Source organism: Mustela nivalis, assembly GCF_964662115.1.
Source record: "Mustela nivalis genome assembly, chromosome: 2".
Classification (NCBI taxonomy): domain Eukaryota; kingdom Metazoa; phylum Chordata; class Mammalia; order Carnivora; family Mustelidae; genus Mustela; species Mustela nivalis.
This window is the reverse complement of record NC_139021.1, coordinates 86,148,490-86,161,453: the sequence shown is the minus strand read 5'-3', so window position 1 is coordinate 86,161,453 and position 12,964 is coordinate 86,148,490. Positions and strand designations below refer to the sequence as shown.

The 12,964-nt window shown below is 36.3% G+C and overlaps 1 long non-coding RNA gene across 5 annotated transcripts in view; it reads left to right on the top strand.

Moving 5' to 3' along the window:
- LOC309859438 overlaps positions 1-12,964 on the top strand; it is a 208,947-nt gene that overhangs the window by 134,633 nt on the left and 61,350 nt on the right. For 4 of the 5 annotated variants that reach the window (XR_014308689.1, XR_014308690.1, XR_014308691.1 and 1 more), the window contains one exon: positions 10,039-12,235. This is a non-coding gene — a long non-coding RNA (uncharacterized lncRNA). Of the gene's footprint in view, positions 1-10,038; positions 12,236-12,964 lie in introns of those variants that run through there. The other variant, XR_014308688.1, reaches the window with a different exon arrangement.

Below are 12,964 nucleotides of genomic sequence, written 5' to 3'. Positions count from 1 at the left end.
GATCCCTATGTCTGATTTCTGTTTTTATTGCAATACCAAACTGTTCTGATAACTATAGTTTTGTTGTATAGTTTGAAAATAGGCAACATAACACCTTCGGCTTTGTTCTTTCTCAAAATTACTTCGGGTCTTTGGCATCTCTTGTGGTTCCATACAAATTTTAGAATTATTATTGTTATTTTTTGGCTCTTATGTACAAATTTTAGAATTATTTGTTCTAGTTCTGTGAAAAATTGCATTAAGAAATTCCATTGAGAGGGGCACCTGGGTGGCTTAGTTGGTTAAGCATCTGCCTTCAGCTCAGGTCATGATCTTTGGGTCCTGGGATCGAGTCCCGCTTTAGGCTTCTTGCTCAGCAGGGACCCTGCTTCTCCCTCTGCCTGCCTCTCCCCCTGCTTGTGCTCTCTCTGTCAAATAAATAAATACAATCTTTTAAAAGAAAACAAACAAACAAACAAAAGAAATCCATTGAGAATTTGGTATGGATTGCACTGAATCTCTATGTTCCTTTAATAATTTAATCAGGCAATTTGGACATTTAATAATTTTAATTACTCCAATAAATAGCATATACAGTCTTGTGGGCCAATAATTATAAAGTCTGCTGGCTTCTAGATCAGGAGTTCTGGAAGTGTCCCTTGGGCAATAGTTGCAAATATCATTGCTTTAGATGAATGTATAAACTTCTTTCTGGGGGGTATCGTCAAGCTGTGGTGAGGCCAAGGAAGAGTACTATATACAATGTCTTCCTGTTCACATTCCTAGGGGCACCCCTATAGCTTCTGGATATATGGCAAACCTGAAGCCCACTCCTTAGGTTGTAGCTGAGGAATAAGAAATCTTGTTTCACATGAAGACTAGGGATATGTTTCAGTTTGCTGTTTGTGCAGTGCCCTGGGAATGGTAGCTCACCAAGTTATATCAGACCCATGGTACCCAGAAACACATTTCTCCCTGGTCATCAGAGCCAGATGCTCAATGGGTATCCTCTGTATGGGCTGCACATGTCTGCTGTCTGTGGTGGGGTGAGCTGTGGCTGTGACATGTAGGGGCAGGGTAATACTATTGGAGTTAACGGGCTTTGGCAGGAAAGTGTGCAAAAGTGGCACCTGTCGGCACTGGCATCAATAAAGCAGTAGAGGGACACCTGGGTGGCTCAGTTGGTTAAGCAGCTGCCTTCGGCTCAGGTCATGATCCCAGCGTCCTGGGATCAAGTCCCACATCGGGCTCCTTGCTCCGCAGGGAGCCTGCTTCTCCCTCTGACTCTTCCTTCCACTCTGTCTGCCTGTGCTCGCTCTCACTCACTCTCTCTCTGACAAATAAATAAATAAAATCTTAAAAAAAAATAAAGCAGTAGAATACATAAATTAGGATCACCAATACTTCCATCCTGAGGGAGAGTAACACTAGGTATCTGACTCTCCAGCAGATGCTTTATATTAAGATATGAGTCTCCTTTGCATATGGTCTAGGTGCCTTCCAAATTGTTGCTTTTGTGCTGAAATACAGGGTGACTGTGTCTGTGTACAAGCCCTTTAAGAGTGGATTTTCTGTTTCCTACAACTCTGTTGTTCTCCTGGCAATAAGTTCTGTTGGTTTTCAAGGCCAGATGCTGTGGGGTCTTGTCTCTCTGGTGGGGGTCCCAAGGGTTGAAATAACTGCAGTGGGGCACAGACCCTTCACTCTCCAGGGGGCAAGCTCCATATTATGAGATCCCTCCCAGTTGTGAGTACCTGCATCTGGAGTTGGGTTTCTTGCTAGACCTTATCTCCCCCTCTCCTACTGATCTTGATGTGACTCTCTTACTCTTTTTTTGGTGAAGATGCTATTTAACTAGGTTTCAGGTTCTTTCCAGAGGCAATTGTTTCTTATGCAGCTGTAGATTAATTCTGCTTGTGCAAGGATTGAGTTTAGAATCCTTTCATAGCACCATCTTCAACCCTTTTTCTTCTTTTATGAAAAAGTTTTGTTGTATTTTTAGCAGTTTAACTTACTTTTAAATAGTTGGTCCCTTCACTTTCCTGCTATATGTTAGGGCTGGGCCATTTTGTTGGAGCTGAGTGTTTCATTTCTTTTTTTCATTATTTTTAGACCTACACTTTCACATACGTTCTTAGATTTTTACCTCATTGGAAAAAAAAATGATGTAGAGAGTTTCTGCATCTAACAGGAGCATCAATTCTTTAAACATGCCTAGATTACCAATCTGTGTTGATAACCTCACCTGGGTGATTTGCCATTATACCCATCTCCAACTTCTGGGCCAGTCTTTTCAGTAAATCAGTGATTCTTAGAGTGTGGTTCCTAGTCCAGCAGCATCAGCATCCCCTAAGAATTTGCTAGAAAGATAAATCATTGGGCCCTTCCCCGTACCTACTAAATTACTGCCTCTGTTGGGTAGGGGCAGCATTTGTACTCAAGCCCTCCAGGTGCTGTTGATAATCACTCAATGTCTTAGTCATTTAGGCTGCTATAAAAAAATAATGTAGACTGCCTTGTTGAAGCAGTAGAAATCTATTTCTCACAGTCAGGAGTTTAGAAAGTCCAAGATCAAAGTGTCAGCTGATTCAATTCCTGCTTAGAGCTCTCTTACTGGTTTGAAGATGGACACCTTCTAGCTGTGTCCTCACTTGGAGGAGAGAGAACTCTTGTGCTTTTCTTAGAGGGATACATCCCATTTATCTCGGCTCTACCTTCATGACCCAATTACATTCCAAAGGCCCCACTTCCAAACACCATCACATTGGGGGTTAGGTCTTCAACATATAAATTTTGAAGGACATAAACATTGACTCCTTTACACTCAAGTTTGTGAACCACTGTCTTAAACGATATTCAGGTTCTAACTCATTCATGTTGGCTTAGGAGAAAGGTTTTTCTCCTTTCTTCAGCCATATTGAAGTAGTCTGCCGGATTAATAGATGGGATAGCTCCTCTTCTTCAGGCTGTTAGCACAGAAGTGATAATAGTAGTAAGAATCTCTAGCACTGACTGTGCCCCAGGCAATTCTAGTGGTTTCTGTAGAGTCTTCACCGCAGGCTGTCTGATATAGGTACTCCTTTTTATATTCATTTGTTTTATCCCTTCTCTTTCCATCCCTGTCAGCCACTTAATTTTTTTTTTTTTTAACTGTCTTCATAGTTGGGCTGTCTCTAGAATGTTATATAGTTAGAATCATATACCATGTAGCCTTTTGAGGTTGACTTCCTCCATTTAATAATATGCATACTTCCTTCATGCATTTTCATGGCTTGATAGCTCATTTCTTTTTAGGACAGAATAATATTCCATTGTCTGGATGCATTACTATTTATTTATCCATTCATCTACTAGTGTTATACTCATTTTACAGATAAGAAAGCTGAGGCACAGAGGATTAATAACCTACTCAATGCCACATATTTAGTGGGAGAGAGAGGCGGAGTTTGGCCTCACAAGCTCAGTCTCTGTTACCCATTTCTTAAAGCATCTCTATTCTTTTTCTCAACAACTATCTACTAAGCCCTTAGAAACTGTTCTTCTGAGACAAGTTTACTCTTATAAAAATAACTTATGTACATTCTTGTTTGAAATTATATTCTCAAAAACTTAAAAAACTATATAATTTCTTTAGTGCTAATTAGGTTTCCCTAAGTAGTTGTTGACAGGACATCTCACAAAAGGTTGTCACGCTCTGATGGCCAGTAGGAGCCAGACATTTTCTCCTGTACCTAATTGAAGGCATGCGGCACCTAAATACCAAGGTTTTGATGGACCATGACCATATGATGGGATTTTAGTATTTCCACTTATGAGCTATTTGCTAATAGGAAAGTAACAGTGTTCAGTTTGTTTCCTAAAAAGGCAAAACAAAAACAAAACAAGACAGAACAAAACAAAGAAGGAAAGAAAGAAAACAAGGGAGAGAGAAAGAAAGGAAGAAAGAAAGAAAGGCCTTTTGAGCTTGTGAGGAAGAAATGAACAGGTAAGATGAAAACAATCTAGCATGAGCCTTGTAAGAAGGTGCTCAGCCCAGATTGCTTTTCTCTCTTCACACAGAGGGTGAATGGCTTTGCAAAGTCTTATAACATTCCTCCCAGGACAGTTCTGTGCTGGGGCTTCTTTTCTTTTATATCAGGTCTTGAGCTCACCACTGAGCCCCAGAACCTGCTAGAGTGTGAATTATTCAAGAAACCCTTAAGCCACAGAATTCCTATGGTAATAAATTCCCAAGCCATAGGGATATAACACGATTTCCTTAAATGCATTGTATATAAAATTCCATTTCTACATTCATGAAAATAAAAATAAAAATAAAAAAATATTTTTATAGGTATAAGAAGGACTAGAATCATTCAATTTAAATTTGAGTCCAACTGAAGAAAACACTGTCAAGGCAAAAGGCAGACTCTTGGTATCTCTTAAGCTCACTGAAGCAGGACTCAGCTTATTCTTGGAGATGAAATTGTAACCTGGACATTAGGGTTCCACATGCTTGGTCACCTCGCCTTGTGACTTGAAGTAATTTTAGTCTGCTGGTGGGGTCATTGGAACTGTTTGCTGTTAGCAGAGCAGTGTTTCTATTATTAACAGAAGCCAAAGTCACTTCAGAAATGCCAGAAGACATGCTTGAGTCTAAAATTGGCAGCCTTAGAAAATCAAGGTGAGTGCTTTCTTTTTAGCTGAATATCCAATAATTTATTTCTCTTTCTGTAAATACTTAGCAGATTCTTGGAGTCAGCTAGCATAGTTAACATCGAATCAGAATTGAAAACAAGGATGAAAATCATCATTTTGAATTAAAATAAAAGGGCTTCTTTCAGAAAGTGGCACCATGAATGAGTGCCCTGCCTCTGTAAACCGGTTAGAGTTTGGGCTTTGCACAAGTGTTATATAATTGTTATGAGCTGAATTGGGTCCCCTAAATTCACTTGTTGAAGCCCTAACCCCCTGTCCCTGAGAGTGCAACTGTATTTGAAGACAGGGTATTTAAAGTGGTAATTAAGTTAAAATGAGGTAATAACTGGGTGCCTGGGTGGCTCAGTGGGTTAAGCCTCTGCCTTTGGCTCGGGTCGTGGTCTCAGGGTCTTGGGATCAACCCCGCATTAGGCTCTCTGCTCAAGGAAGAGCCTGCTTCCCTCTCTTTCTGCCTGCTGCTCTGCCTTCTTGAGATCTCTGTCTGTCAAATAAATAAATAAAATCTAAAAAAATGAGGTAACAAGGATGGGCCCTAATCCAACATGGCCTTGTATAAAAGGGAAAATTTGGACACAGACAGCAAGGCATCAGTCATATGCACACACATGGAAGACCACATGAGGACACAGGGAGAAGATGACCCTGTATAAGCCAAAGAGAGGCTTCCAGAGAAACCAACTCTGCTGACACCTTTATCTCTGACTTCCAGCTTCCACAACTCTGAGAAATAAATTCCTGTTGTTAAATCATCCAGGCTGTGGTATTTGTTAGGGCAGCCCTCACAGACTGACACAGTAACACATACATTCGATTTTTCACTTCTGTTCTGATTGAACAATAGATAGTGAATGATTTACCCTGATTTTACGTCACAGTCTCCATTTTTCCAGGAAACAAAAGAGAAAATGTGTTCAGTCTGTCTCTGAATCCTTTTCTCCTACCAAGTGTTATATTTTATAAGGATAGCAATGGATAAGTCATAGTTCTGGGTCATTTCCAAGGTTTAAAAGAAAATTTCCTACAATTCACCTGTAATCCTTCAAAAAATAAACATGACATATACACTCCACTAGATTAGAGAATGAAACAATTTAATAATTAGAAGGACCATTTCCAATTTATTGAAGCACAACTCTTCACAGAGAAAGTATTTTAAGAGTCTCAGAGAAATATTTTCCAAGATAAAAGCAACCAATGTTCATAAATTGGAATGTAAATTCACTTCGCTTTAACTTCTGCAATTGCTTCTGACAAGATGATTTTACAAGAGCTTTTAATGTACACTTAAATGACTATTTTAGCTTCCAGATTAGATTACAATCAGAACTGGCTATACTTCAAAACTCATTCTTTCTGTTGGAATGTTGAGAAGTGCCTGGATCATAAAATAACAATACTGTCTCTCTGCTGGCTGAAGTTGGCCATAACCGGAGTATCCCATGATTCAAAAAGCCTAAAAATAGCCCAAATGAGTAGTGACTATTTTCTGTATCATATTGTAATGTTATATGCATTTATAAAAATAATCAGATGGTGCAGTCATTTTTTATCTGAATATCTAATGAGTGACAAAAGAAGCCTAAAAATATTAAAAAGGTAATTAACAGTAATAAAGCTTCCTTTAATGTACATTCGCTGGTATATGTCAGATTTTTTTAACAGTTTTATACAGACTGATTTTAAAAGTATTTCCTATTGCAATTTTTTGATTGTTTGCTTTAGAGCAAGTAAAAATAAAAGCTCATAGTAGCTAATAACAATTATGACAAAAAGATTTCATTTGGCTTGAGGCACAAAAGAGAAAAGAACATGTGTCCAAGTTTCAGCCAAAGAATGTGACCTGAACTTTTGATTCTCATTCTTACCCAGGTGTATTTTCAGACTCCTTGTCATACAATTAAAATAAAGGCCAGTGAACAAATGAAATAAATGTTAAAAAATGTAAGAACAAAATGTGAAATAAATCTGATTTCTTAAGCTGGATTCAGGATACATGGGTATTTATTAAATTATCCTCAAGATTTCTTGGCATGTCTGAAATATCTCATAATAACAAGAACAAAAGAAATGTCTCCCCAGCATTTTTTTTTAAATTTCCTTCTTTTATGGATAATGACTTTTAGGTCCATCATTTTCTGTGGTGGGTCCCTATGGCTGGAGAAGCTAAAGGGAAGCCTGGTTGGCCCATTCTTAGTGCAGGCAATTAGAAAAAGCACTTGGCTATGTGTCCATAACTTTTCTTCTGTTTTTGCACAATTTTTAAATAATTAGGCCATTTTCTTGCCTTGAAAGGCACAGAGTAAGGTATCAAAATGGTCTTTTAAAAAATTATTTTTATTAACATATAATGTATTATTAGCCCCAGGACAAAATGGTATTTTAATGATGAAAATCTCTTATGGAATTTTAGAGGTTTAAAAGAGGAAATCATCTGATAATGAAGAAGAAAAAAGGAAAAAAAACACTGTCAGGAAGTACCCATAACTGTTTATAGGCTAAGGCAGCTTATTTTGTTTAGAATGTAAGTATTAAAAGAGAGATAAGATGGGAAATGAAGTAGTTGCTTAATAAATATAGAGCATGAAAAACAGCTAGGTAGAGAAGCCCTGAGCTTAAAACCCTGCTGTATATACACCAAAAATTAAAGTTTCGTTATTCTACAATTATTTAAAAAAATTTATATACCAGACAATGTGAATTATACCAGAACTTCAACCAAAATAAAAATCTGGTGGTTTCCACTTGAGTTGTTCATTCTTTTTGCTTTCAGCCAATCTTATTATTATTCACTTGTTATAGTATATTATATTGATATTCAGATGGTAAAACAACCTTGCATTACTAAGATGAACCCCACTTGGTCATGGTGTATAATGCCTTTTATGGTTCTGAATTCAGCTGGCTAGTATTTTGTTGAAAATTCTGGATCTATATTCATAAGATATATTTTTTGTAGTTTTCTTATGTGTTTATAGTTTTCTTAGACATCTTATGATGTCCTTGTCTGGTTTTGGTGCCAGGGTAATCACTGGCCTCATATAATGAGTTGGGAAGTGTTCCTTCCTGGTGGTTCGTTTATGAAGAATTAGTATTAATTTTTAAACATTTGGTAGAATTCACTAATGAAGCTATCTGGGCTTGCATGTTTTTTTAAACATAGATTTTTGGGGTTTTTTGTTACTAATTTAATCTCCTTAGTTGGTATAGGCCTATTCAGATTTTCTATTTCTTCTTGAGTCAGTTTCAGTACTTTTTGTCTTTCTAGAAATTCATCCATGTTATTTATCTAATTTATTGATAAAACTGTTCATAGTATTCTTTAATAATCCTTTTTATTTATATAAGGCTGGAAGTAATGTCCCTTCTTTCATTCTGAGTCAAAATTTTTGTGTCTTTGAATCTACAGTGTATCTCCTATAGGCCTGACATAGTTGAATTTAAAAAAAAATATCTACTCTGACAAACTCTGCCTTTTGATTAGATTATATAATCCATTCACATTTAATGTTACTTTGATATAGTTAGATTTATGTGTGTCATTTTATTTTATTTTTCAAATGTCTCATATCTTTTTTGTTCCCCTATTACTACCTAGCTACTTTATTTTGCATTAAGTGAATATTTTCTGATGTACCATTTTTATTTATTTATTTTTTCACTATTTTTTGAGTTATTTCCTTAGTGGTTGCTCTAGGGCTTATGATATACATCTTAATTTATAAAAATCAGTTTCATATTTTTACTAACTTAATTCCAATGAGATATAGGAATGTTGCTCCTTTATTCTCTTTTTTTTTGCTTTCTGTGGTATTATTGTAATACATCTTGAATCCATAAATATTACAAACTCAACAATACATGGTTACAAATATCCACTTACACAATTTTATGTCTTTTAAAGAGCTGAGACAGGAAAGGCGAGTAAGTACATATTTGCAGCTTTTGTTATATTAATCTTATTTGTTACCATTGCTGAATCTCTTCATATGTTCCTGAGCTTTTGAGTTACTGTCAGTGGTCATTTCCCTAGGTTAATGCAGCTTTGCTTCCATTTTTCCCTTTTGTGTCATTTTGGGCAAATATTTTGATATGTTATAGGTCCAACAACATAGTCATTTACATACTGTTTTATATAATCAGTTTTTTAGAACAGTTAAGAGACAAAATGAGAAGAAATATGCATTTATGCTGTCTTTTATAGATTCATAATTACCTTTACCAGAGCCCTTGTTTTTCATGTGAATTCAAATTACTGTCACTTGCTTTCAGTCTGAAGAACTTAATCTTAAGTATTTTTTGTAAGGTAAATCTGCTATCAACAAATTCTGTTTGTTTATATGGGAAAGTCTATATTTTGCTTCCATTTCTAAAAGGTAACTTTGGTAGATATAGGATTCTTTGTTGACTTTTTTTTTCTTTGAGCACTTTAAAAATGTTACTCGTTTTTTTTCTGACATGCATTGTTTATGATGAGAAGACTGCTATAATCATATTAGGGTTCCCTTCTAAGTTAAACTTTGTTTTTCTCTTGACAATTGGCAGAGTCACTTCTGGTCCTCTTAGCTTGTCTCTCCATGAGGAAAAATCTCTACCTTGTGAGCCATGATGAACTGAAAGATATCCAGGTCCCAGTATTTTCAATGTCTGCAACCGATGTAGAGCCTCCATCCCACAGATGAGGACTGGGTGAAAGCGGAGAGTACCCTATATTGGCTGCTCCCTTCTGGAACTTAGCTTCTGTCCCAGGTTGTTGAGAGCAAGAGGACAAGTGCTGACATCCTACCCATCCCAGGAAGATACCTTAATCATCCCAGGAGGTTACTAGAGAGAGAAGGAGGCCTGTGTTCTTGGTACATGCATCTAGAGTGGAATTTCCACCTTAGTGGAAGGAGAGAAAGAAAGGAAAAATAGGCCATGGTTCAAATGCCATAGACTCTTGCTGTTCTTACTAAGTTTTAATAGTTTTTATTTTTTTAATAAATGTTTCTTTATTTACCATTTTACCTTAGGACTATTTCCAAGAATTTAAATGGCTGTCTTTTTATAGTTTTCACCAATTGCACTGTGGAGTGGGTCTCGGGAGCTTCTTACATTTCCATGCCCAGAGTGCACCTCCTATTTTTGTCCCTTTATGTCTTCACCTTGTATTAAATCTCTATTGATAGAGTATAGATTGTTTTAGACCATCATCATGGACTTAATTATGGCTCCCAAGCCCAAATTCATATGTTGAATTTCTAGCCCTCAGTACTCTACAATGTGACTGTATTTGGAGAAAGGACATTTTAAGAGGTAGTTAAACTAAAATAAGGTCATGTAGTTGGGGCCCTAATACAATATGGTTTTTGTCTTTATAAACAGAAGAAGAAACACTAAGAATGCGCACAAACAGAGGAAAGGCTGAATGAGGACATAGTAAGAAAACATCCACAAGCCAAAAATCAAGCCTCTTGGACACCTTGATCTTGGACTTCCAGCCTCCAAAATTGTGAGGAAATACATTTCTGTTGTTAAGCTACCTGTGAAATTTTTGTTATAGCAAACTAATAAAACAACTGTGATAATTTTGCCTTTTTACATTAACATTTTCCTCCATTATTGGTGGGCTAACATTTTCTCATTTCCTCCTACTACCACCAAAACAAACCCAACCAAATCAAACCAAACAAAATAAGCGAAATCATGCCGTTTTTTCCCCAGCCTGCAGTGGAAGTGGTGAGCTACTGAAGTGGTGAGAAGCATTTCTACTTTTAGATGGGTTTCTGCATCTTTTGGGGCTAACCCCCCAAGGAGCCAAACCCATTGGACCTCTCTTCTGAAAATTTGGTAGTATTATCAAGATTTTTGAAGTTTTGTTAACTCTCTTTGTTAATTGTACACACATTATTTCGATGGGTTAGAAAACAAGCGTATGATGTACTCAAAGTCTTTAGTATCTTTTGATTTTCTTTCTATAATATTCTCTTTTCAAGATAATAAATTGTGTCCTTAATTAAGCTGTGCCCCTTCCTTTGTAGGAGAATCTTGCATAGTTTTAAGCACTTTTAAGTTTTGATGTTATTTATATTGTCCAATTTCAGAAAACTATATCTTGTTTTTCAGCTTCGTTCTGCTATTATTTCATTATTTCATTCTGCCTTCTTGTTTCATAGGAGCCTCTTGAATAAGAGAAAGATTGTGTAAATTTGGGGTCTGTCAGCCTACTTCTTGAGACCTATCCCAGGAGGCTTTGATATTACCTGAAGCAAACCCAGGGTTTCCTAAAACTCAGCTTCTGTGTTTCGGACAGTGCTCTGGTAGAAGTGTCATAAGATCCCTGTCTCCAACCGTATAAGCTAATATCAAGAAACGTGTGACCTTATGAAAACACACTTCTGATGGGCACAGTAGCATAAGCTACCTCTCCATGATTCAAATTTTATAATTGGAATTAACAGTCCAAAAGTGGCATTGGTGCTAAATAGCACAATTGTGCCATCTGTTTCAATGCCATAGTTTTGGGGATTTCTACGTGGTATATTGAAAGATTATTTTAAGAGGTGCAGTTTATGATGAAACCTTCTAATAGTGCCTCTTTACTAAACCAACTTGATATTTATAAATGCCTGGGAAGGGGGGAAGCTACTGAAATTGTATCACTACCTTCAGAAAGATTTTTAAAGGGCTTATTTAATATTAATGTAGTGTACAATTACTTTTGAGCTCTTGCCAAGAGTGCCAGGATAATATAGGATATGAATATCCCAGTGTGCCTGAAAATTATTTTAATTTACAAAACCCTACTCAAGCTGCTCTTTGTAGATTTTAAACTTGAGGGCAGATTTTGCAAAGGAGCAGAATATTTGCAAAACTATGCAAATATGCATCAGAATGTAGCCTCAGGCTTATAGCACGTAAAAACACCTGAGATCTCATGGTCCAGAGGGAGATATTACATAATATTCAAAATGACAAGATGCTTCCAGGACTCACAGGTTTTGCAGAAGAGTTCAAAAATGGCTATAAGAAGGGGTGGCATGTTGCCTAAACAGCTCTTCTTCATGGGGTCCTCACACATTCGCCTTTTCTCTTGGTCTCTGTGTTACTCAATTTCTCTCTCCTGGTCTAACATTTAACTCAGCTGCAAAAATCCCCAGCTTTCTTTATTCTCCTTCTCTTTCCAGATTATACCCTGGAGACTTTATCTTTTCCCTAAAAAGTATATTTTTCTAAACTAAGAGTCACCTATTCTGAGATCAATTATGTATCTTCCATAGTGTCAAAACACTAAACATTTTTAACATAGCACTACAACATATCATATTCTCATGCTTAATGGTATGTTTTTGTTAAAATTATACAAAAATACAAATTATTATTATACTAAAAGGAGATAGGATAACATTTAATATATACATAAGTGAAGCTTGAATTGAAAACTCTGAACTGGAGCCTAGAGTATCTTTGTTAAAGATCTTTTGGATATTTTGTATAGGGGCAGCAGAAGTTCAGTTTTCTCTGAAGTCCTACCACCGATTGGATAATTCATGCAATAAGAATTTATTCTAACACTAATTTATTTATTTATTTATTTATTTATTTTCTAACACTAATTTAAAAACAACCCACCAGAGTTTCTATTCATGGAATAGAAAATAAGTACATTCTTTGTGGAGTTATGTAAATTTCTTAAAGCAGTACCTATGATGAGTAGATGAATAGAAATTTTACTGTTAATAATTAGTGCAATTTTTTATTGGAAATATTTTATTTTCATGGAAGTTTTGGACAAAACAAAAGAAAAATTGAATAGGAGCTTGGCAAATAACATAATGTTATATCTAACCAATAAAATATGTAATATCAGTAGTGATGTGTGTATTGTTATTCTCCTTCCACAGAAAAAGGAAATAGATTACAGAGAAGTTAAGTGACATCCAAAATTACACACAGAGTAACCAACAAAGTCAGGATTTCAATCCCTGTTTGTTTAATTCCAAAGTTCATGCTCATGCCAAGTAGAAATGCAGCTGCTTAAAAGTGCTATGATTTCAATGATAGTCAAAATAGTCACTTTAAAATGTATGCAAATCTAAAATGTATCCTTCGGAAGGCTGTAGCTTCTTATTCTGTGGCCTGGATAACTGACATGTTTTGGTACCTGACAGATGCCTATTGAACATGGTCCATGCAGTCACCATGTTCACTGTCCTACAATGGCACATGGGAAAGAAGAAACTCCTTCATGTAAAAGTTAATAGTCTCCATTGTGGGAAGAACTGAAGAATAAGCTTAGTTCTTTCAGAGA